Consider the following 26,256-nt stretch of genomic DNA (forward strand, 5'->3'; position numbering starts at 1 on the left):
CACTGGACCTAGGTCTAAGTTAATAGAAAAATGTATTCCAACCTTTAACCATAGATAACAATTCTTTAACTTGGATAAGTTAGCCTATCTGTGGCCTTAAGCCAGGTTTTCCTAGGCGCGGAGTGCGGAAAGGCGATTTAACAACGTCTTCCGACGCGCTTCTAGGAAAACAGTTAACTTAAGATTAACTTAAATGACTGTAAGATGCATATCTAAGACATGAGGAGGGCTACACTTTCGTTTACGTCCTACACTCATTCGAATGAATATCGATCGATATAAGTTATCGATTATTCCATTCGATAACTTATAGCCTATCAAGTTTGGTAAGTTAGCTACGTTAACAGAATGAAATACAGTAATCGATATAATCGAATAATTTATATCTTAGGCCTATCAATATTTTTCATTCGAATTAGTGTGGGATGTTTAAACTAATGTGCAGCCAAGAAGAGTCTGTGTTTTGCAATCCGTTTCTGTGCCTAACTTAACTTAGGAAACTCCAGGTTAAGTAGGCCTAGGGTGAGTTAAGTTAGGTAGACCTAACTTATCTGTCTGCAGTCAAGTTTCTGTAAAAAAGCCTACTACATGCAGGCCTAAGTTAGGTTTAAAGCATTCGCAGCTCATCTATGAATAGTTTAAACTTATGTAACGAGTGTTCTAAAAGTCAGTTAACCTCAGAATTTCTCATTTAAGTTAGTAGGCCTAGGCATGGGTGGAGTTCTGCTAAAACCTGCGATATTTTATCAAATTATAATAGGCTATATCAGTTATGATTCGGTTGGATGAATTTTAATAGCTTAGGTCTAACCTATAGGTAAGCCGGTAAGCAATAACAAACAAAAAAGATCCAATTTTAATGTAATTTGGTATAAACGTGTAAACCTAGGCTAGGCCTAAATTTATTTTCGCAAACCAGCATGATCTAACTATAGGAACGGGGTTTTATGAGGTAAAAATAAGGCTTTCTCATTTTTGACCAAACACAAAATTTTACAATTTCTTTCCAAACCATTTTGTAGAGCTTAAAAAACAAATAATTTAGTAGGCCATGCATCTAATAGTTACCGTATGGAGGAAATTCCAAAAAATTTTAAATTTTAAATAGCTATATTGTTCTTATGGAGAATAAGTCAACTGTTGTACCGGTAGTTTACTTGTTTATGAACATATTTTGATCAAAGTGCTTTGAATACGGTCGAATATCTGAAAAAACATTCATTTCTTACTAAACTACTAACATTTTAGGTAACCTACAACAAAAAAACACTTTTTTACTCTCCTTGTTGCAGCAAACCTTAGTTCTCGTTTAACTAATTGAATTTAAATAGGTATTAGCCTAAATTTGATATTTTAAAGGAGACATTTTAGTGTAAATCCAATCAAGCAAATAGGCCTTAATAAGCCTACCTAGACCTAAAAAGGTAATGTATAACTTTCTTCTAACTACTGGACCTGGGTCCTTAGTAGGCCTACTTAGGTTAAGTTACCCATTTTCAGGGGGACAGTTTCGCAGGGAACCTAGCCTACGATAAAATACCTAGCCTATAATTTTAGCTTACTTTTTAGTTTATAATAGGCCTAACAACAAAGGTAAGAAAAGGTAGCATTTCTAAAAAACAACATCAATCTTTGGTGTATGATTTGTTTAAGAGATAATTTAAAAAGACATTGGCTACGGTAAGTTAACTTTGATCTTTTTCATGAGTTTATAAAAAGGTACCTAACATAACTATAAATCGGTTCAATAATAACTTAACTATCGTATCAAATTTGAGTTAATCTTAAGATACCACATGAAAAAAATAAAAATACCCCCGCCGCAGCAAACCTGCAGACTAAGCGAATTTCCATTTGACTGATTGGATTTACACTGAAATGTCTACTTAAAAATATAACATTTTCCCCGATTTAAATAGAATTAGTCTAACAAGTACTTAGGTTTGCTGCATCAGGGAGGGTAAAACTGTTTTTTTTTTTTTTTTTGTAAAATGTTAAAAGTTAGTAAGAAATAAAAACATTTTCCAAATTTGATCAAAATATGTTCATAAACAATCAAACTACAACAGTTTACTTATTCTCCATAAGAACAACATGGGAATTTTAAATTTAAAATTTTTTGGAATTTTCTCCGTAACCATTAGGCGCATAATAACGCTTCAATATACGAAATTGTTTGTTTTTTTAAGCTCTACAAAATGGTTTGGAAAGAAATTGCTAAATTTTATGATTTTCGGGTCAAAAATGGGAAAAACCTATTTTTACCCCATAAAACCCCCCGTAAACCCCCGTTCCCATGATCCGATCATGCTGGATATCGAACTCGTTCGAATAAACGTGGGTTTACACGTTTGTACCAAATTTCATCAAAATCGGATCATTTTTGCTCGAGTTATCATGCTGACGGACACATATATATATAAATATATAAATATATATGAATATTGTGTTTTTGGCCTCTAGGGACCTCAAAATAAAAAAAAAATCGGTCCCGCGTCCAGGTCTTACCATGAGTACTACGGTAATAGCTTATTCCCTATATGGGAAATTCGCTAAAATAACAAAAATATTAACGAAGCATTTTATTTTTTTTTTCCTTACCGGTACTTAGTGTTTTTGTTATTAGGTGACCTAGGCCTATTTGTTTTGTTTCCTTTGGTAAATTATAGTCCTAGACAGTAGTTTAATTTATGAAATATGAACAAAAACCGAACAAACCATTTATCAATTTTATGTTTAGGCTACATCGGGGAAAAATAAAGAATATTTTTAATACAAAAATTAAATTGGATAAATACCGACATGTAATGTTAATGTTAAGTATTTATCAAAAAAAATTCTTCACGGCAATTATTTAGTATATCATCATTGGGATATGATGTACTTTTTAGATGTTTAATTACAGTTTCTTTTTTGCTGAATCCAAAAATGCAATTGGTTTTTGTCGGTGAGATTCCTAAGTGGCTGTAAGAAGAAGGTTAAAATTACGAATCTGAGGTTCATTTAGCGGTTCGGATGATAAATATGGCGTGGTATGGACGGATCCGTAACTTATGTGTTATTGTCTAAAAGTGTTGTTGTAATTTGTATACAAAACCTCAAGAACCCTTCATAGTTCGCTAGCTATAGTAAGTAGTTGTAGCTTAGTAACAACTCCGTTACCAAGCAGAGTAGAGCAATTAATGTTTTTGGTACTGTACAGTAATACATTGAAATACATTCAACTTATTTGGCCATGTGTCACACACAATTTAGTTGTGCATCATAGAATACGTTAGTTTAAAAAAACATGTTCATAACTCATTATTAATTTAAAGAAGTGATACTCAGCCCATGATTTTTAATCACTCTGTCACATGATTACAGGACCACCGTGAGGGGGGGGCTAAGTGGGCAAATGCCCAGGGGCACGGGCCCTAGGTTGGACAATTTTTTGTGTCAAACTGACCCCAGTTACTTTTTGCTTTGGGGCTATAAAAATTATTACCTTGTGAATTAACAGGTCCAAGGTTTAGATTAACATCCCCAGTCAAAAACATAACAATCACCACTGACGTTATAATACAAAAGTAGAGCTTATGCTATTTATATTTGATTTTTGGATAGATATATGCGGTATTAGAATTATTTATAAAATAAAAGAGCATTACGCCCGTAGTACAAAAAAATCGCAGTTAGTCTGGCCACTGCCGCCGCACAAACTTGCGGCGCGCCGCGCTGTAGGGGCAGGGTGAGGGGCCAAAGACAGATTATATGTACATGGACTGTCTTCGTTCATTCTCATACGCGACTTCGGAGCGTACTCCTAGTTATATTCCTTACCTTGTGTCCATTTTCCTCAATAGCAGCCTTCAAGTCGTCGATGCAAGTTGAATAGTGCATTCCCTTCAGTACGACCTTATAAGCACGTTCCTGTTTCAGCTGGTATGTATGGAAACATACATTCAAATCTGTCAGCCCACGCACTATTTTCCTGTAGTCATCAGAGGTTGCAGGAAACAATTTAATTTTGTCTTGGGGAAGGCATTTGTAGGAATATCCATCGCTTGTCACCATCGTATTCAGAGATCTGATCATGGGTGCAACGTTCGTAACGCCGGGAAGAAATATTGGTGGTGGTTTTGACTCTTTAGGCTTGTTAGTCACAAGTTCATCTTCCATTGCATCGGAGGACAGTGGTGCAAAATTGTTTTTGAGAGTAATTCCTTGTGAAGAACCAACATTCTTTGCTGTGGTTTGATGAATGCGATGGCGTTTTGGTCCATGTTCTGGTAACAGCATCAAGTTTCTTTTGCCGTTTCTTGATACAACAGTTTGCCAGTTGTTTTCTGAGTCTTCTTTATCACATTTGAGATCATCTTCACCGGTGATTTGAGAGTTTGGTATCTCTAGAATAACACTTGGTTCGTCTATCAATTGAGTATAGTCATGATCTTGTGCTGGTCCCGTTGCCATAGTTACAATAGGAAACTATACTAACCTTAATATAATTAACAAGTAAAAATTGTAAAAAAGTCCAAGAAAATTGAAACAAACACGGTTTTTGCTGATTACATCGTAAGTATGATCACTTTAGAACAAATTGAAACAAAACCAAACAGAAATTATACTGAAATTAAATAAAATAGCGAATATTTTCTGGAGGAAAAAATAAACCTGTGTTCCTGCAAAAGCAACAGCTGGACTCTAATAACATGGATGTAGATGTAAATTAGAATCATAATAAAGAATCATAAACAAATTTTAAATTTTGTATACCATCTAAATACAGCACAAAGGAAACCCCACTCAGGTGACAACTAACTATTGATCAAAGAATACAGAGAAAGTTTCTTACACTTTTTGTTATAAACTTTCTTTTATCTTTAACGACTTTCCGCGGAAAACCAAAATTTAGTGGAAGACTTGTCTCTCCACTAGTGGAGGTCATAAAAAGTCGCTGTATTTTGTAGAAAAAGCAACTAGCTTCCACAACTAGTGGAAAACTTAAGCCGCGTTTACACCAAAGTTGAAAACCAAAAGTTTACAACCAAAAGTTGACAACTAAAAGTTTACAACTAAATGTTGCTCCTCACTAATTTAGAGCAACTAGTGGAAAACTTATTGCCAAAGAATAGGCACGTAATAATCAGTACAGTGTGTCAAGGATGTCGTCGGACGAAGAAGACGCAATCATTCCTAAACAGAAAATAATGTTTACTTTAGTTACATTTTACATTATTGAATCAGCAATCTGACACATACTACATCTCCCATTAGCTTGTCAACAACCATTATCATGGATAAGTGATTAGAGTAATAATGATATTTAATAGGTATTTAGTAACTATGTAACTATGATATTTATTAGGTAAAATTACAAAAGTCGCATTAACTTTGGAATCGTAATTTTTACAGCAATCAGGCTACAGAAATAGTAAAAATAATATTTTTTTGTTTAAAATTACTGTAGAAGAATAGTCAGATTTTTGTTTGCCGTGCTTTTTAGGATTTGACAGGAGAAAGTATTTGTATATTAGCTAGTACAACATATTTGTCTCTAGCCCAGGAACCAGCGGGGCAAATGCCCCCCTGCCCCCCCCCCAACAAATGACACCCCTGTCTGTACACATCCAGAGTTATTAGTCATAATTAAAATATTTAAATAGAAAGATAGCTAACATTTACCCTTATTATAATAATTAAAATAATTCAATACTACACATTTACAATATGTGTACAAATTGTATATTAGCTAGTACAGCATATTTGTCTCTAGCCCAGGAACCAGCAGGGGCAAATTCCCCCCCTGCCCCCCCCCCCCAAAAAAATGACACCCCTGTCTGTACACATCCAGAGTTATTAGGCATAATTAAAATATTTGAATAGAAAGATAGCTAACATTTACCCTTATTATAATAATTAAAATAATTCAATACTACACATTTACAATATGTGTGCAATATGGGAGGGGGAATAGTTCTCCACTAGTGTTGGGTCGCCGTCTATGTGTCACCCCGACAACCCATCACCTCGGTATTTTGGGCACAGACGACAACGTGTCACCTCGTAAAAATATAACGGTGCCGTCTAGGTGTCACCTCGGCTAGTTGTCACCTATTCTCTGGAGGTGATTGTTTGTCGTGTGTAGAGACGACTGCCTGTCACCTCGCACGCTTGCGTCAACGTGTCACCCCGACTACCCGTCACCTACTCTAGGCCCAGGTGACGATCTGTCGTTGCCGTTTACGACAAACAGTCACCTCGTACACTCGCGACAACGTGTCACCCCGACTACCTGCCACCCCGCTCCATCTGTTTACGTTTTCTTATAACGCATAATAGGATTTCTCCACTTGGTTTATCGGCGCTACCATGCTTGAAAACAAAAATTGTATATGTTACAATAAATAATAAACAAATAATAAAATACATTATAAATTATGCATGTTTAATCTTCACTAACTAGATGATACACGCAGGCTCCACCCGGGCAATAAAACTAAAAAATCTAACAAATTAATAAAATAATACTAAAATATAGGTAGTTAGAACCAAATAACATTAGGTTGGTTCTGTATACTGCAACAAGTAGAAGAAAAAAAAATATTTGCAATCTAAATGCAGTTAGGACATTTTCCAATGTAGGAGATTTTATAAAAAGTTCAGTGACACTGTTACATAAATTTTAGTTTAAGCCAACAATGCATGCTCTCAGATTAAATAGAAGTCAGTCATTGTGCCTGAGGAAATAAAAACGACCTTTTGCGATTAAAATTTTTCATGTTAGTGCCAAATATAAACTTATTCCAGATCATAACAGATGTTACATTTGAGACTAAATTTTTAAGACGCCGTTAGACATTTGACCAATTAATTGAACATATATTGAAATAGCTCATAGTGTATTTGGATGAATTAATAATTATTATCCACTAGGCCTTCTATGGCCACGAGAGAAATTTGTTTCTTGCATTCAAACACAAAAATGAACTAGTTAAATATAAAAAAAAAAACTACAAGATATGTCAGAAAAAAATACGTTTCATGCTAAATTAAAATTAAGTTCCTTTACTTTAGCTTACTACAATCATTAAATTCAAATATATATTTAATTTTTATAATCCATGTAATTCAACAGATTAAAACTATTATTCAATTAAAAATTAAACCTGATATTCCAAAATATAAGCTTTCAAACAGCACTGAAAAAAACGTATCTTACATATTGAACACATAACTCTTGGGAAGTTCAAGAATAGACTTTTAAATGTTAAAGGATGCATTTACCTGACTTAAGTAAAAGGTATTCTTGTTAATACAAATATACAAACTTTGAGTTTTTTTAACTTATCAAAATCGAAAATTTTGACTGTAGTTACTGCAGTTTTAAATAACGCCTTTATAACAACGGTACTTGACAATTGCTAGATTTCGAGCAACAGGTACATAGTACTTAATTATTTTATGAATGCTAATATTATAAATTCAATATTTCTCAAGTAAGCCTATCGCATAAAAAAACACAATACCGACTAAGATACTATTATTTAAAAAGCTGTATGTCTTACCATGTAAACACTTCAAATTTGTTCGCATTAAAACACGTCGTTCTATTCTTTTAAACCCCGAACTAACAAACCAATCCATATTGCTAATAAAACGGGTTACTTAAAAAAATATATTTAACTGTTAACTGTTTGACTGTTATTTAACTGTTAATCACTGTTTACTATTAACTGTTATAAGAGTCGACGTATAAGAGCTCCGCTCCGCTAAAAATCTGGATTTTCTCATTTTTGTTCCTCAAGACACAAAATTTCCCAAATTGTCTATAGACCTCTTTAGAGAGCTTAAAACACAAAAAATTCAGTATATCTAAGTATTTTTGTACAATTATTAGTTATTGTACAGAGAAAATTTATAAAAATATGATCTGAAATTTCCTATGTTATTCTTATGAAGAATATTGTAAAATGTTGTAGTTGCTTGTTTATGGAAATATTTTGATCAAACTTGGCAAATTTATTTATTATATACTGAGATATTATTTTTCTAAAAATACACACTTTATTAGTTTCCCTGTAGCAGCAAACTTAGTTACTCGCTAAACTGAATGCTAAAAATGCATTTTTAGGCCAAATTGAAAATCAGTTCAAGTAAATGGGAATTCGCTTAGACTGCAGGCTTGCTGCAGCGGAGGTATTATTTTTTGTACTTATTTTTGAGCCTGTTTTATTTATATAGGGTTTCCGCACATATACAGGAAAATATATTTCTAAAAGGTTTGTGTAGATTTTCTCTGCGATGCACGGGAAATAAAATATGAATTTACTAAAAGACCCATTCTGCTCGGCAGTGTCGAAATAATTATCATATCCTAGAAATGATCAAATTTATGATTTTTGATTTATTAATATTGTTTCTTGATATAGTAGAGTTTTGAACTTAGCTGATTCTAACAATCAATAGTTCAACAATCAAATTAAAAACTGCAATTCAACGGTTATTTTGAGTCAAAAACATAAACAATACTGGAGCAATTGATTTTAAATCATAGACAAACTTTATAGAAAATAATTTTTATGTAGGTTGTTCACCTTGCCTTTGCTTGAAACTCGTCCGATTGGAATGACTAATAACTTAAATGAAAACCGATATTGCACTGAAGGTTCGTCTTAGACCAAAATATATCTATAGGATTATATAATTATTGAAGGTTGGAGAAAATATAAGTACATATAATATATTTGGAATATGGTTTTAATTCATATTAAACTATTTACAAAAAAATAAAAAAAAACCAAGGAATAAATGTGCGGAGGGGGTATTTTAATCAGCCACAAAGTATATACTGTACCATGTAAGGACCGAAAGTTACTTTTAAAATTGTTTGTCATAGAATAGGAAGACCGGAAGCCTGATATGATTTTTTTATATCATACGCACGGTTATTCACTGGCGCAATCTCCCACATGTACTGCCAATTGTGTAAATCATCTGTTTTAAATGGAGTCTTTTAAGTCCTGAACAATGAATTAAACTTTTATTTCGTAATAAATTATAAATTTCATAATAGTATATAAGTCCTCAGATCATATCACAATATCTTCAGAGATCGAAAAATGACAAAATATAGTGCCAAAATATAATCTGAACTGATTTTACTGGTATGTCATTTAAGTTTTGTGAATTGAAAACAATTTTGAGAAGTTTTTTTGTGCTTGTTAACAAAACATCTTTAAAAATTGTGTATCATGTTTTATTTTTTCTCCAGGGTGTTCCAATTCTAGCTACGTCACACAATGTTTGCGTCCATCATCGCGCAGATACCGGACAGGCCTAATCCGCTGTTGTCAATACATACAACCAAAACGCAAACTAGAGGTATTTATCTCAATCCAGTAAAAAATGGTAGCCAATTGAAATTCTCAGAAATAGAATTTAACTTGCAGCTTTCCAAGTCTGGAGACCCCCTGTAAATTTTGTAGCGGCTCACACTAGGAAAACTGAACTCTACACACCTTTTTGGCATGTTATGAAGTACTTTTTAAGCATAATAGCCACTTGCTTACCAAACCCAAAATGGGGGATTTTGGGGGAAACTCAAAAGTTTTAAATGATAAGCCCCATCAAGTGATCCCTCATTTTGAAGGTCCTGGTAAAAGAAAACTTACAACGCAAACTAGAGGTTTCTATCTCAATCCAGTAAAAAATGGAAGCTGATTGAAATCTTTAGAAATTGGAAATAACTTGCAATTTTATATTCAATTGGCTGCCATATTTTACTGTGTTAAGATAGAGACCTATAGTTTGCGTTGTTAGTTTTCTTTTATTATGGCCTTCGAAATGAGGGGTCACTCGATGGGGCTTATCATTAAAAATTTTTGAGTTTCCCCCAAAATCCCCCATTTTGGGTTTGGGAACTTATGAGAATTTCAATTGGCTGCCATTTTGTACTGAGCTGAGATAGAGACCTCTAGTTTGCGTTGTTGGTTTTCTTTTACCAGGACCTTCAAAATGAGGGGTCACTCGATGGGTCTTTGTATTTGAAATTTTTAGTTTACCCCAAAATTTCCCATTTTGGGGATGAACACCAAGTGGCGTTTGTGCCCAAAAAGTACTTAATAACATGCCATAATGGTGTGCCGAGTTTAGTTTTTCTAGTATGGGCCGTTAAAAAAATAACAGGGGGTCTCCACACTTTTTACTAACCCTGTATAATACGCTAAGCCGATTTTTGTAAACAGAACTCCTCCCTCATTTTTGGACCGATTTTGATGATTAAAGTGTCAAAAGAATGGCCCTGATCTGTAGTTTTGCAAAGTGTTTTTATTTGTTTGAAATCTTTATTAGTTTGGACTGGATTTTCCATCAAAGTTGGGTTTTCTCCCATAATATTAACATGGGGGAATCTAAATTATTTAATTAGAAACTTTTCCTCCGCTAATTTAAGAGAACGACTGGGCGTAGAAACTTGGTAGAGGTGTCCAAAGAACGGTCTTGGTCTGTAGATGAGTTATCAAAAGAAAAACGAAGTAAATTCCCTTAGGGCTCTGCCCCAGAAGCCTTTAAAGATCCCTCCACAGATTTGTTTACATTTTGGCCATGTGGATAATAATTTTTGTTTTTTTATGAAACAACTGTTAAATTTTAAATTGTATTTTAAACAACAAACACTTATTGAGAGTTACTGAATTGTCCAAAGGAAGTATTTTTTGCAATGTTATTTTCTTGAACTCTTCGAGGTCCTTTGAATGTTACTAGCTTAACGAAAAGTGTTGTGCATGTTTACTGGCGCTACTCAGCAACAAAAACAATTTAATTTATCTCTAAAAAATATATTCTTAAAGTGCACTGAGCAGCAGCCTAAAACTCAAACTCGCATTGTGACATTTATGATTCGGCTTATATTTCTCCAACAGTTATTCATCTGCAGAAGAAGTTCAGTGTGCTCTTAACGTGTCTAATAACATCCAAACACACAAACCTTGCCTAAAATGGTACCTATTTTGACAAATTATTTGCAGTTTGGTCTATATTACGGACCGTGGCTCACTGGGTTGGTAACATTATTGAAAGTAACACGATATTTTGGCTGTAAGAGTAAATACTATTTAAGCAGCTACTGTCATGACAGAAAGGTCATATTCCTTTTAAATCCTTTATAAGATACGTTGATTAACAATGCATGTAAATGTCAATATTTACGTAACAGCCAATTTACAGTATGTTTTTCGCTTAGGATATGCCACATTGCTATTTCATTTACATTATTTGTTGCCAATGAAGCTTATAACACGACTTATACACGACCATATAAACGAGGAGGCCCCTAACCGTCGATTTCGACGGGTTTCACCTAGTATAAAATAAACCCTGATGACTCCGTTCAATGTTGTGGATGCCTCTGCGAATGCTACCTAGTTTATTTAATACTGGAGAACCCGCGCGGCTCAATGAGCCGCATAGTATGAAACATAGCGCCGAACAATGCGTTAAGCTCATATTCGAGTAATTCTAGTTACATCTTAGAGTTACACTTGTTAGAAACTAATTATAAATATCTGTATTTGCGTCGTCAAGGTTCGCCTACATTATTTCTGCTCTCAGTTTTATACTGATAACTTCTAATAAATGCTAAACGATCTGCTTCAGTTCGAGTTAACATGACGTCGCAACAAAGTTATCACAGCATTGAGAATAAAAATTTTAAAAAACTGTTGCCTCACTGATAACCTGTGTTAAGTAATTTAAGTTGGGCCATTTTATTTCTTTGAATTGAGGCATCCCCTTGATCAAACGAATTTTCTCCGTAGAGAATCCTGAAAAGTGGGGTGATGGTGATATCAACCCTTTCATGTGCTCCATTTTTTACCCACAAACTCTGGGTTACCAACTGGACAGCCATAATCTGCTTTGAATAGGCTAAAGTAACAACAACATTGAAAGTTGCTTAAACGACCCATTTGCGTTTTTTTTTTGTTTTTTTTCAATTGAGGTAGAGTGAGTAATTCTAAAGTTTACAATAAAGACATAAGGTCCGCCAAGATTTGGTATAATCTAACATGAATTTATCACAGTCAAGGCATTATTATGGTTTCGTAAATGTTTGAAATATCTCGATCTGTTAGTGTCAGAAGTAAAACATTTCTTGTATGCATTAATTTGATCTGACATTAAGCAAGTTAACTTTACCACCAAGACAGCACTATGTGCTTCGTATGTTTTTCACTTCTAAAGTAAGTTGCATAGCAGAACTGGCATATATCTTACCAAGTAAATGTGTATCTGGATGAGTATCTGTTAGAGCAGGCCTATTCTACTCTCCTCATACAGATAAGATATTTTATTATTAATTGTCTCCTCCTACCGTTATAAAGATTTCTTATTTGAACTTGAGGCATTTCTGTTCTTCCAACAAAACTGACTAACCTTTTACTAACCTTTTAACTTCGTCTTAATCTACTGAATATTACAATAGCTATTTACATTACAAGTGTAGTAAGAGCGTTTTTACATCACGCAGGTGAATGTCTCTGTCTTAATATGATATAGAAGCTTGAAATATATTTTACCTAACCCACCATGTGAAACTTCCCTATCCCAAGCGTGATGTATATAACTTCGTTGTGCGGTTGGTTCTATGATATTCAATACCATTAAAAATTAAAAGATTTACCAACAGAGTGCAGCACTATTATTATTTATTTTTTTATTTTATGACAACAGTTAATTTGAATTAAGCAGCAACAAAAAGCTGTGATACACAATGAAAATTGCAAAGTAGTATCGTTTACATTTACATATGCATTTTTCTTTTAATTAATAATTTGCGGTATTGTGCGAATGTTTGAAAATTTACTTTCTTCTATTATTTAGGTACAGTGGTAGAACATTATGTCTATTTTAGATTTGTTATAATAAACGCAAAGCATGAGTATAACTGCAATAAACATTGTATTCGTATACGCCAGCCCCGTACGAAGGACGGGTACTCTGCTAGTTTGTTCATATATGTAATTTTAGTTAAAAGTGATGATACTATCGGAGTGACGGTTTGAGGCGGTGTCAAGTTGTCGGCTGCATCGACGCTAAACCGCCACCTCTCACGCTCGCGTCTAGGTGTCACCCAGACAAGGTGTCACCTCCTCTCTTTGGAGGTGACGACTAGACGCCTTCGTACATGACAACCTGTCACCTCGCACGCTTGCGCCTAGTTGTCACTCCGACTACCTGTCACCTCATTCAAACGGTGACGGGTAGTCGGGAACGATGCTTGACAACGTGTCACCTCAAAACCTGTCTTAAAAGGTGACGGTTGGTCGGGGTGACTGGTTGTCGAGGTGACACGTAGTCGCTGTCCCGTTTTTAACAAGTTGCTTGCGCGAAGCGCGTAGCAACCAGTCTTCAACTTTTTGTTGTCAACTTTCTTTGATCTTACCGACTCTCCGCGGGAAACCAAAATTTAGTGGAAAACTTGTTGCTCCACTAGTTGACGACAGAAAAAGTTGATGCATTTTGTAGAAAAAGAAACCAGTTTCCGAAACTAGTCGAAAACCTGGTTGTCAACTTTGGTGTAAACGCGGCTTTGGTGGAAGACTTTGGACTGGTGGAAGTCTTTGCTTCACGCTTTGCACAAGCAACTTGTGGAAAACTGTTCCCCCTATGGCCCCTCCTCGCACCCTGGGTGTGAAGTTTTTTACGCAATTTTGAGACATTAATATAACAAAACTGGCTCGATAATCCAGTGTTTATAAAGTCTTAGTTTATAAAGTGGCTTTATGTCCGTGAATGGGGTCAGGTCAGGTTGCTTAGCTTTACAATACACATTTAACTGTATTTTTTGTGTCCATGTTAACTTTTCACATCCATTTTTAATACCCAAAATGTATGGTAAACTATTTTGGAGAATGCCTGATAACTTATGCCGTAGAGCAATTTTGTTCGTTACATTATTTTTGAAGTTGAAGGCAAATGAAAACAAAACAATGTCACAAAAAATAGGTTTATATTAATTTATTACTACACAAAGTTGTTAGTTTATTCATAAATTGCAATAAATTGGTCTGTTTATTACTAGAGTTGGAATTTTGATTTTATTGAAGAAATAACTCAGAAACTAATTAAAAATTGATAACATGTGTCAAAAAATCTCATAAAAAATCTGTAAACTATATTACTCATAATTTCTTGTACTAATAAAATGTTTCTTGGATCTCCATTTTTTTATACCTTATCTGGCTTCTAAAAAAAGGTGCAAAAAAAGCAGCTGCCCCCCCCCTGGGTACGCCCATGCGCTCGAGCTCGACGTCACACTCAGGGTGCGACAGTTCTCCACAAGTTGCTTGGACAAAGCGTGTAACAACTAATCTTCCACTTTTTGTTGTAAACTTTCTTTGATATTTACCGACTCTCCGCGGGAAACCAAAATTTAGTGGAAAACCACTAGTGGACGACAGAAAAAGTCTCTGTATTTTGTAGAAAAAGCAACTAGTTTCCGCAATTAGTGGAAAACTTAGTGGAAGACTTTGGTGTAAACGCGGCTTTACTCTTTACAATTTCCAAAGACTTATTGTTCAAGCCCCATCTAGGCGCAACCAACCTACCGGATTATTGCCCACCCTAAGGGACCCGGAATACTGCAGGTCATATGGGCGCAACCTATCCCCCAGGAGTCACTTGGGTATAAAGACACAAAAGCATCTTTATGCAGATGACACAAATGTGGGGGGTGGCGGAATTGTATCCCCTGCAGGTTAGTGACGTCACGATGACGTCTCATTTTCTCGACCAAAACGGCGTGTACGGGCTGGAATTGTACCCCCCTCATAAAACTTTGATATTGTTATGCACGAGTGGTTTGATTAAATCCACTGGCATCTAAAAAACTGTACGGACCGGAATTGTACCCCTCTGGAATTGTACCCCCTCTGTTAGAACTCACTTTTATTTGGCCAGTGTACGGGGTGGAATTTTACCCCCCTGGAATTGTACCCCCCGTCAGTCTAGCCCTTCTTATAGGGCCGGAATTGTACCCCCCTGGAATTATACCCCCTGGTGACCGCACAAGAAGATGTACGGCCCGGAATTGTACCCCCTGGAATTGTACCCCCCCATTTCACCCAGGAGCTTGTCTATTGTGATTACCAAGTAAAATCAAAACAATAGTTATGTTGGATATTAGAGGGGAATCACACGAAAGTGAACTGAACCAAGTTACCCGACACCTAATGAATTGCTTGTTGTGAAAGGATATTCTAAGAAACTGCAAATTAAGGCCATTCCGAGTAACGTGCGAGAGGCCTAACAGACTTCTTTGTACGTTATTCATTATATTTTCTTAACCTTCCCAAGTACTAACTGTTCATGGGTTAGCTTAAATTCACAAAGGTTAAAGCTTTGACAAACTGTGAAATACTTTGTACCAGATACCTACAACTAAATTTTACAACAGGTATTTTGTCCACCTATGCCAGTAATAGCTGTTCATAATTTGTTACCGAATGAACAATAATGCATATTATGTTTGAATGAACAAAAATTAAATACATTAACTTCTTTTCACGGTCATATTAAATTACGTTGAAAAGAGTGACGTGAACAAATAACCGGGAGCCTACCAGTAGACCGACAAGATACTTGGTCGTCTGGCCACTAGACCGTCTTTTTTAATTAAATCGATAAATACTGAAAACCAGTACGTCGACAAGTTATTTCATCGTCATTCCAGTTGACCGGCCTGTAAAACTAAATTATTATATACGAGAAACCAACTTGTCGTCAATCGACCCGACCGACTTACCACTTGCTCGTCTTTTAGGTGGGGATAGGGGGCAGATTGGGAGGAGCTAACCGGGGATTACCCAGGAGTTTGAGGCGCTTCTCATGGTTGAACCACCTCGCTCGAGGCTAGAAGCCAGTATTGCCAACTGAAAGTACTATAGCTCCGTCGAACATTACACACGCGGCGTGTTTATTGTACAGTCTGGCGTTTAGTTGACGTTGGCGCGAAATTCTAATAGATAGTTTCGTCGTTTCTATAGCAACCGTGCCGTGACCTTGTCCTTGGTCTCGCGCATTCCTCTGCCTTTGTATTATTTAATCTGCATTGAAAGATAAGACTCGCTTATATGCATTGACTATTGAGTCAAATAACAATTTCATTCGGGGTTTTTGATCGTTTGTTTGGATAAAACTTCGTACCGTATATTGTAGAATCAAATTTGTAGTGTGGTAGTATGGTACCTGTGTATAATTATGGGTATCATGGAGGTCAATTTACCTCGTGTATATCAACAAAGTTTAATATCTTAAATTAATCCAAACGATTCATAGTAGCCAACAGGCACAAAGTAGTGTATTATGCAAGATGTAAATTTCAAACATGTGTAAGAGTAAAGTAAGAAATATTCGCAAGTTTACTGCAACAGTAGTTCGTTAGGATTGTCTATTTAAGAAAGTTATTATTACGTGTATAAGCCGTTCATCAAGCGTCATGAGAAAGAAAATCTTTTATAGAAGTGAAAGTGTATATAAAATACTATAAATAAAATTAGAGTTTTCTCTGTGCACTGTTCAGGATTATGTATTTTTCGGTTATGTAAAAATCGGTTAAAAATCTTTTAATGTGTTATCTCACTTTCTGTCTGTCTGTTTGTCATGACCCAGAAGGCATTTTACGTAGTCTTTGCATGTAAAATTGAACTAGAGTTCTTCTCCTGAAATACGAATACGAAATACGATAGGGATTTAAATAGTTTTTTTGTGTTCACTGAATTGGCAAGAGTGTATTTAAGAGCCATTAAAACATGCATCGCTACTTTTAAAATAACCTGACTGATGACGTTCAAAACCCAATTTTGTGGATTTTTGTCAAGTTTTCTCCCCATGTCTACCACATACGTATTTATCAAATACTAATCATCTGTTTGGAGAATACGACAGCTATGAAATAACGAACATCTGTTTGGATGGATTATTTTTTCTAGCTGTCACTGATATGTGTGATATGTAGATCACATTGGTGGATATCCACCAAGATCCATTGGTGGATCTTGCCTCAGATGCCTCTCTCTTTCCTCGATGGTGTATCTTGCCTCAGTTTACCTCCTCTTTCCTCATTGTTGTATCTTATCCTCTCTCTTTCCTCGTTGGTGTATCTTGCCTCGGATAGTTCCAGACACCGGGCGCTTGGAGCGCTGAAATAGTTACTTTCCGTAGTAAGTCAACGTCGTGTCGGCCACTAATAGGCAGTGTGTTAGGCCGGTGCTCCACTAAGCTGTTTGGCCGCGCGCGGCAGAACCTCGCGCGGCGTGGCAGCGACTATGATTTTATGCTCCATTGAGCGGTTTTAACGCCAATTGCGGACCGCGCTCGCTACTTTGTTGACTCACCTGGTACAGTGATGACGCGTGTTTTTTTGTAGTGCAGAGTGATGTCGTTAGTAAAAGTTGTGTGTGCTCTCGAAGCCTGTGGTATGCTGGAACCGAAAAAGAAGCGGTACTGGGTTCACCCCTTCACTTTGGAACGCAGACAAGGAAACAATTTCTTTAAATTTTATGAAGAAATCCGGAAGCATGAGGACAAGTTTTTTCAGTACTACAGAATGTCGATCAAATCATTTGATGAACTAATTTGGAGTAGACAGGCCACGGCACAACCGCACAGTGGAGCTCACCTCACAAGACTGAATGTGGCGCCGCGACTGCGGCGACGCCGCGCTCGCGGTCACGCCGCGACATGTCGCGGCACCACCGCAAGGTGCGGCGCCGCCGCGCATGATGGAGCCGGTCCGATTCAAATGCATCTGCTGTCACAGGGCGGCAGCACCGCGCGCGGTTACCGCCCGCGGCCAAACAGCTTAGTGGAGCACCGGCCTTAGAGGCTGCTAAAGTGACAGCATGTCGCTCCCATCGATATGTAACACAATGGATCGCGCTACGTGAGCCAAAACGCGGACGCCCAGACACCATAGTCCGGTCAACCACTGGGGCTGTCGACGTATATCTGTACGTCGTCAGCACGGGTGTATGGTTTGAACTGGTGTTTGTTTGCAATGGTGCTGTTTAGTTTATATTTTTTATAATGAATTGAGTATATACGTGGGACATGCCATGCAAGTGTGTTCTACTTCTACGATTTGTATTTGTCAGAACAGCTAAAACTATAACGAAGTTAGTTTGTTTTTAGTGAATTTACCATATAGGGAATATGCTATTACCGTAGTACTCATGGTAAGACCTAGACCCGGGACAGATTTAATTTTTTGTTTTGAGGTCCCTAGAGGCCAAAAACAACATCCGTTCAAATGCATATGTATATATATGTGTGTGTCCGTTAACGCGATAACTCGAGCAAAAATGATCCGATTTTGATGAAATTTTGTACAATTGTGTAAACCTACATTTATTCGTACGAGTTCGCGATCCAGCATAATCTGACCATGGGAACGGGGGTTTATGGGGGGCTTTATAGGGTAAAAATGGGGTTTTCCATTTTTGACCCTAAAAACAAAAATTTTGCAATTTCTTTTTAAACCGTTTTGAAGAGCTTAAAAAATTAGGTATTTGTTTACTTTAGGGGCTTCTAACGAATTTTGAAAAAAATGTTTTTTTCTCATTATTTGGCCTATTTTGAACACTTTTTACATTTGGCACTTTTGGGGCAAACGCATATTTCACCCTGAAAATTGCGTTTGAAAATCGCGAAAATTTTTCAGCAATTGCCATTTTTACTTTGAAAATCAGGGTTTCCCCCCCCCTTGCCTTTCTTTAAATGTGTTTTTATTATTGTAGTAATAAGCAGATGTTATGTTTATTATAACCTAACCTTGGTTTAACTAAAAATCCGCTATTTTCGGCATATTGCTAACCTAAGCATTGGTTAGGTAGGGTTGGGTTAGGTTAGGTTAAGTTAGATTAGGTTAAGTTAGGTTAGGTTAGGTTAGGTTAGTTTAAAAATAGTTAGGTTAGTTTAAACGTAAGGTTAAGTTAGGTTAGGTTAGGTTAGATTTCAAATATTCAGGTGATTTTAGGCTAATTAAATTAAATAATAACTTAATAACTAGCCATACCTTACCTAACCTGAACTAACCTAACCTAACCTAAACTAACCTAACCTAAACTAACCTAACCTAACCTAACCTTGGTTTAACTAATAATCCGCTTTTTTCGGCATATTGCTAATCTAAGCATTGGTTAGGTAGGGTTGGGTTAGGTTAAGTTAGGTTAGGTTAGGTTAGGTTAGATTAGATTAGATAAAGTTAGGTTGGATTATATTCAGTTCTGTAGGTCCTAAGTAATAGTAAAAACACATTAAGAGTAAAAGTACCACTCAAATTTTTAGCACTTTTTGCAATTTTCAAACGCGATTTTTAGGGTGAAATAGGCGTTTGCCCCAAAAGTGCCAAATGTAAAAAGTGTTCAAAATAGGCCAATTAATGAGAAAATAACATTTTTTTCAAAATTCATTAGAAGCCCCTAAAGTAAACAAATACCATAATGGTATTATATTGAAGCGCTGTTGTATGCCTAACGGTTACGGAGAAAATTTAAAAATAGTATAATTTAAAATTCTCATGTTATTCTTATGAAGAAAATGAAAACTGTTGTAGTTTACTTGTCTATGGGTATATATTGATAAAATTTGGCAAATTAATTATTTCATCCTATACTATTGACATATATGGTCCAAACACACTTTTTACCTTCCCCGTAGCAGCAAACCTAAGCACTCGTTAAATCGAATGATATTTAAATTTTGAATAAATATGTCTTATTTATAGAAATATTTTAGTATAAATGTAATCAGACAAGTTGAAATTCGCTTAGTGTGCAGGTTTGCTGCGGCGGGGTATTAAACATATGTGCTGATAAAGAATCTATGTAGGGTACACATTGTGTTATATACGTTACTAGCTGTACCCGCGGGCTTTGCCCCGTTTTACTTCATAAGTGAGCTCGTTCGCATGGCTCAATCACGTCCTGGTTGAAGTTCGTTCGCTACGCTCACTCACCTTTACGTTGGAGCTCGTTCGCTGCGCTCACTTGCCTTCAAGTTAGCTCGTTCGCTACGCTAACTCGCCTCCAGGTTGAAGTTCGTTCGCTACTGTCACTCACCTTTTGGTTGCAAATTAGCTGTTGTCATAAATAAAAAAAAAAAATAGTGCTGCACCCTGTTGGTGATCCTTGTAACTTTAATGTTATTGCACATCATAGAACAGAACCAACTTGTTTTATTGAAACAGCTGTTAAGATTCATTAATTCCATTAAAAATGAGTACTCATAAGGTTAACATGGGAAACCCCAGAGCCACTGGGGCGGAGCCCGAGAGTCCGATCAGAATAAAAACAACTTAGTTTTCCTATTTAATGCCTAAAGAATCAGTGTACCAAATTTCAGCCTTCTAGGTAAATGGGAAGTTGGAGAATTAGTGATGAGTGAGTGAGTGAGTGAGTGAGTCAGTCAGTCAGTGAGGGCTTTGCCTTTTATATATATAGATATGTTATGTTATGTTATATATATGGTCGCTCCCCGGTTGAGTGAATTTGATACTTTCCAAATTTCTTCATTTGGAGTAAAACAAGTAGACTTCTTACCCCATTGTAAATCTTGAAGCTCGTTTTCGTGTCTAGTTCATGTACGGTGACACTGGGCGCTAGTGTCAACAAAATTGTGTTTCTATTATATCTTTATTTGTGCTTTCCTGTTTAGTTATATAAATAGGAGACGAGCTACCGGTATTGTTTATGATTAGATCGTATTATTTGGTTAAATGATGTTTTAAATAACTGAAATAACAATAAACCAATTGTAAACAAAACACGGCCTCTGCAGTACCGTACAGAACTATAGCCGAATACAGGATTACTAGTAGGCAAAAGTCTGGAACCCCCCACAAAAGTCAAATAAGAAAACCAATAATCCTACACCTTGAAAGGTGAGTTGCCTAAAGTAAACATGTCAATTTCAAAAAGCTGGCTATAGTGCAGCGTCGCAATTAAGTTAAAATTTGTATTTTGGTTTAATCAGACTAAAAATGTTTTAAAAGGGCAATACAACAAAAGGGCCTATTGCCATACAACAATAGCATTTTTTGTATTATCTAGGTTTATTCAGAAAACCCGCTTTTTGGTGTTTTAAAAAACATTGATGCAATTAAAAAAGTAGCCATCTTGGATGAAATTAATAACTTCACCCTGCAGATCGATATAACTAAAATTTCAATGGTGGCAAGAAAAGCCTCTAACGTTAATATGCAACTCAGAACGTACCAGTAGAAGGTAGACAGAAGTTTTGTTATAATATCACCCGGGCATTATTAAAGCTAATTCCCTGATTTATGGCCCTCCCCGGAACATTAGGGGTGCCAATCAGTCGATGGTTCCAAATGGGGGAGGAAGTGAAAGTAGTCTCGGTGAGAAAGCGCGAACTGCTCCGATGTTCCTAGAAGGATATGGATGAAGTAGGACTACTACACAGGGTGAATCACGTCAGGTGCCCACTATTGATTTCAGACAAACCGTTTGTTCCACAGTCATGAAATAAAAATTTTCCCACTAAACAAACTCAACTATAACTTCAAAATATTTTAAATGTTTTTTTATACAGAATGTACCAAACCCAGAGGTTATCCCGTTCAAAAAATCACAATTATTGTCAAATGGTTGTAGCAAAATGTTTTATTTTTGGTTCTCTTTTTGGCCCTAAACAGGTGGGTCAACATTGTCTACAATATTTTCACCAAGCGGAATTTACACACATAAATAAAAGTGGCTTTTTTGAAATACCGAGTAAAAAAGAACGATTAATCCTCGATATTATGCATACATTTCACTACGAAAAAGCATAAATAACTTATTCCTTGTATGGGAAATTCACTAAAAGCAATTTGTAATTCGCTCCAACCGCTGATACTTGACATATAATCCAAAAACATAAAGCAACAAACTCATCTGCAATTGCATGATTGTGACTTTTTAGCCTTTATGTAAGGATGTAGGGATGATCGAACTTACATCTGATCTTCTCTCTTGAGTAAGCATTATAAAATAATCATAAGGTGACTAACATCATAAGTGAAGAAGGCAGATGACCTTCCCTAAAAATACTAGAGAAACTCTAGTGAAAATAATCGTACCTTTCACGTATTCTGGACACATTGATAAATATAGGCCTACTGTTATTTAGTTGTGTGTAAACGCTGATATTAAAAACCACAACAAATAGTGCACAAATGTTGATTTGTAAATTCATTTAACGATTTCAAAAAGTGTTATGCTGTAAAACACGGATTTTCAACCAACAAAACAATGCAAATATTTCCATTCAAACCAAATAAATACAACCATCTCTGTAAATAAAATAAAATTATAAATTAAATAATAATAAGATAAAATAAAAAAAATATCTCTATAAAAATATCACATTTATTCCCTATTTAAATAGCATTAGTTTAACGAGTACACATAGGTTTGCTGCAAGAGGCAGGGTAAAAAGTGTTTTTGTGAAATGTCCCTCCGTAGTTAGGTGTAAAATAAATGCATTTCCAAATATCATCAAACATATTTTCCTTTTACAGGAAATTACATCAGTTTACTTATTCTCCATAAGAATAACATGGGAAGTTTAAAATTACATTTTTTCATTTTTCTTTAATAATTATGGCTCTTAATAACGCTTTTAGTAAAATTTTTACTGCTATGACTATATGTATACTAGTGCACCTGTTGCTCGAATTAGAGCAATTATTGTAAAGTATTACAGGCGATATTTCAAAACTAATAACATCCATACTTCCCGATGACTTAAAAGAGTCAGCTCAAAGATAATGTAATCAATCACTCCACTCCGGTTATCGAAACTGAAAACGAACTCACTCTGAAAACGAACGCTCTTGTGTGTATCATGTGTTTACTTTGAACAGCTGTGTTAGTATGCAATTTATACAAATCTTACTAATATTATAAATTTGAAAGTTTGTGAGTTTGTGTGTATGTTTGTGTGTTGCTCAATCACGCATAAACTACTAGACGGATTGGTCTGAATTTTGGCATGATGATAGCTAACATTTCCTATTAACATTAAGGCATATTCTTATCTCATTAAATTATCTCTCATCCTCCTACCGAATAAATGATCGTATCAATGATTATAGCATTACACATAGTATAAATAAATAAGTCAACCCTACGTATGTCATTTCATTTTCATCCAAATGCTTAATTTGTGTCGAAAACTCTGAATGTTTACAGCTGTTACGTTAAGCAAATGGAATTATACCAAAAGCTAGAGTAAAATGTTAGCGTCGGCTGCTAGACTTTTTAAAATTCAAAACTTAATTATAAAAAAACTGAAACCCTAAACTAAAATTATGGCTTCGACATTCGCTAGTTCTGAAAATTATCTTTCTTTCAACACAAAAATCATGAAAATCCGTCAAGTGGTTGATTCAGAATCGTGAAATAAAAAAACCCTGTCACGTTTTAATATTGTACACGAGGTGTTAGCCCGTCCTACGTACGGGAATTCAGTACTCAGTTAAAACCGTGTACAATTCAGATCAGCTAGTTTACACATATAAAGACAAAGTTTCTTGCAGTTTTAATGTGAAAAATCATCTTGTAAACAAATGTTGTGGTGACCAAATATGTTTTTATTCCATCATAGGCCTAATACGATATGCATTTTAAATCCGATAATTTTACAATAAACAGCAATTCTGCAATTTTTACGATGTGAAAAGCGTTGAAGTGAGATTTGCAGCCGATTCGCACAGACGCACACTGATTATAAGTTGCCTACAGTAGAGAGAGAAATAGTCAATTGAGAAGTGTATAGACCTAGTCAACGATACCACCTTCCATAGCATACCTGCCTCTTCCATCATCACCACAAAACAAGTACTATACACAATTTCCAGTAGGTCTGAATAGAAACGACCTAAAATAAAACGATAATATCCAATAAAATTCACAGTACACATAATTTAAGTGTCCTAACATCAAAATTAATCGTCACACCTATCCTTTATATCAATTTCACTGCATTAATTGCTAAATAAATAAGTGTAAACAAAGAAAAGTAAAAACAATAACAGTTTGCTTTGAAACAGCTGTTTGGTTAAAATAACATTCATTAAAAAAAATAACTGGTCACATGTAGCAGGAATATAAAAAGTAAACACGCTAGTAAAGCTAATGACGTAATTGTCAATGTTTTTATCCATACCGTTATCAGTTCTATCCTTGATAATTACCCACCCTCATAGAATAACTGTAGATCGTAATTTCCCATATTAGTTAATTTAAACTACAATATATTCATAGTTGAAATAAAAGTGATATTTTCACGTTTGGGGACGCTGATATAGGCACCCCCAAACGTAACCACAACTGAACACGGTTTCATAAAAGGATGGTTTGTCTAATTGCAGTATCCTAGGGGACGTTGTGTTCAATCTATAACATCCATCTGTTTATCTTTGTAAAGGGTGGACCAAAAAAACAGGGACAATTTTAAAATGTTATTACTCAGCTGTTATAAGGACTGAAGAGTTCATTGATGCGGCAAAAGAAAGTTTATTTCATGCCATTTAGTGTATAGTTACAATGGATCATCAATGGTTACCGCAACATCGTGCCTTTGTCATAGAGACTTTTTTGAAGAACAATTTGACTTTCATTTCTACTCAACGTCAATTTCGTGTTCACTTCAACATTGGCCGTAATGGTGCAACCCCAAAGCGAAAAACTATTTAAAGTTGGGTAAGTAATTTCCAGAACACGTCTTCTGCACTCAAAGTCAAACCTAGTGGGATACCTCGGACTGTTCGAACGCCGGAAAACATTGAAATGGTTGGCACGAGTGTCCTGCGTCGAGCGTCCAAAGCCAACCGTTTGCAAAACATTGCATTGAAATTTAAATTTGCATAGGCTTAATTTTAAGTACAAAAGCCGTGTTTAGGACATTTTTTACCCATCTTTAAGTAGTTTATTCGGTTTGGGGCTGCACCATTACGGCCAAAGTTGAAGTGAACGCGAAATTGACGTTGAGTAGAAATGAAAGTCAAATTATTCTTCAAAAAAGTCTCTATAACAAAGGCACGATGTTGCGGTAACCATTGATGATCTATAGTAACTATACACTAAATGGCATCAAATAAACTTTCTTTTGTCGCATCAATGAACTCTCTAGTCCTTATAACAGCTGAGTAATAACATTTTAAAATTGTCCCTGTTTTTTTGGTCCACCCTTTATAAAACCCGGCTGAGGTTGTGGTGGTCATTTAAAATCGTGATTCCTGATTATTTTTGATCTTCTTTTTTAGACATCAATATTTCCGAGCCTAATCCAAACAAAGTTAAAGCAGACAAACATTAATTGCAAATAAAAAGCTAAGAAGAATTAAAACATGTAAACATTGTTATTTTTCTAATCTTTCCTTGAAAAGTGGAGCAGTAAAATAATTTGCATTTATCCTCTTTTGTTAAGACTCGTGTACAGAGCCTCGATTTGTACTGTGTTTTAATTAATTTTGGTCAAAACTATTTTAAACTGTGGTCTAATTATCTCTACTAATCTTACTTGTTTCCTATAATCAATGACAAAATAATAGTAAATAAAATAACCTCATAGTTCCATAGTTTATATTTAACCAGCTGTTAGTTAAAACAAATTATATGGCTCTAAAACAAATCGAAGATTACAAAGATTGCTTTAAAAAATAATTTGAACATCCTAGTATTTTACTATGTATATTTAATTAATCTGTCATCCTCTTACAGAAGAATTGAACGCATCAATGATTAGCATTACACATAGTATAAATAAGTCAACCCTAAGTATGTCTTTAGATTTTTATCCAAATGCTGAATTTGTGACACAAAAGCTGAATGTTTATAGCTGTTATGTTAAGCAAATTATTTTATGCCAATAGCTAGTTTAGAATCTTAGCGTCGGCTGATAGACTTTTAAAAAAATTAAACCTAATTTGTAAAAAACTGGGACCCTAAACTAAAATTATGGCTTCGACATTCCCTAGTTCTCAAAATTATCTTTCTTTCAACACAAACATCATGAAAATCCGTCGAGTGGTTGATTCAGAATCGTAAAATTAAAAAAAAAAAAAAAAAAAAAAACACTGTTTTGTTTTAATATTATAGACTAGTGTACCTGTTGCTCGAATTCGAGCAATTGCGAAGCATTACAAGCGTTATTTTAAAACGAATAACAGTCATAATTTCCGATGACTTTATAAGAGTCGACTCAAAGATT

Source organism: Macrosteles quadrilineatus, unplaced genomic scaffold (assembly GCF_028750875.1).
Source record: "Macrosteles quadrilineatus isolate MER2022 unplaced genomic scaffold, UCM_ALF_1.0 Scaffold_1__1_contigs__length_201487025, whole genome shotgun sequence".
In the NCBI taxonomy this organism is placed as follows: Eukaryota; Metazoa; Arthropoda; class Insecta; order Hemiptera; family Cicadellidae; genus Macrosteles; species Macrosteles quadrilineatus.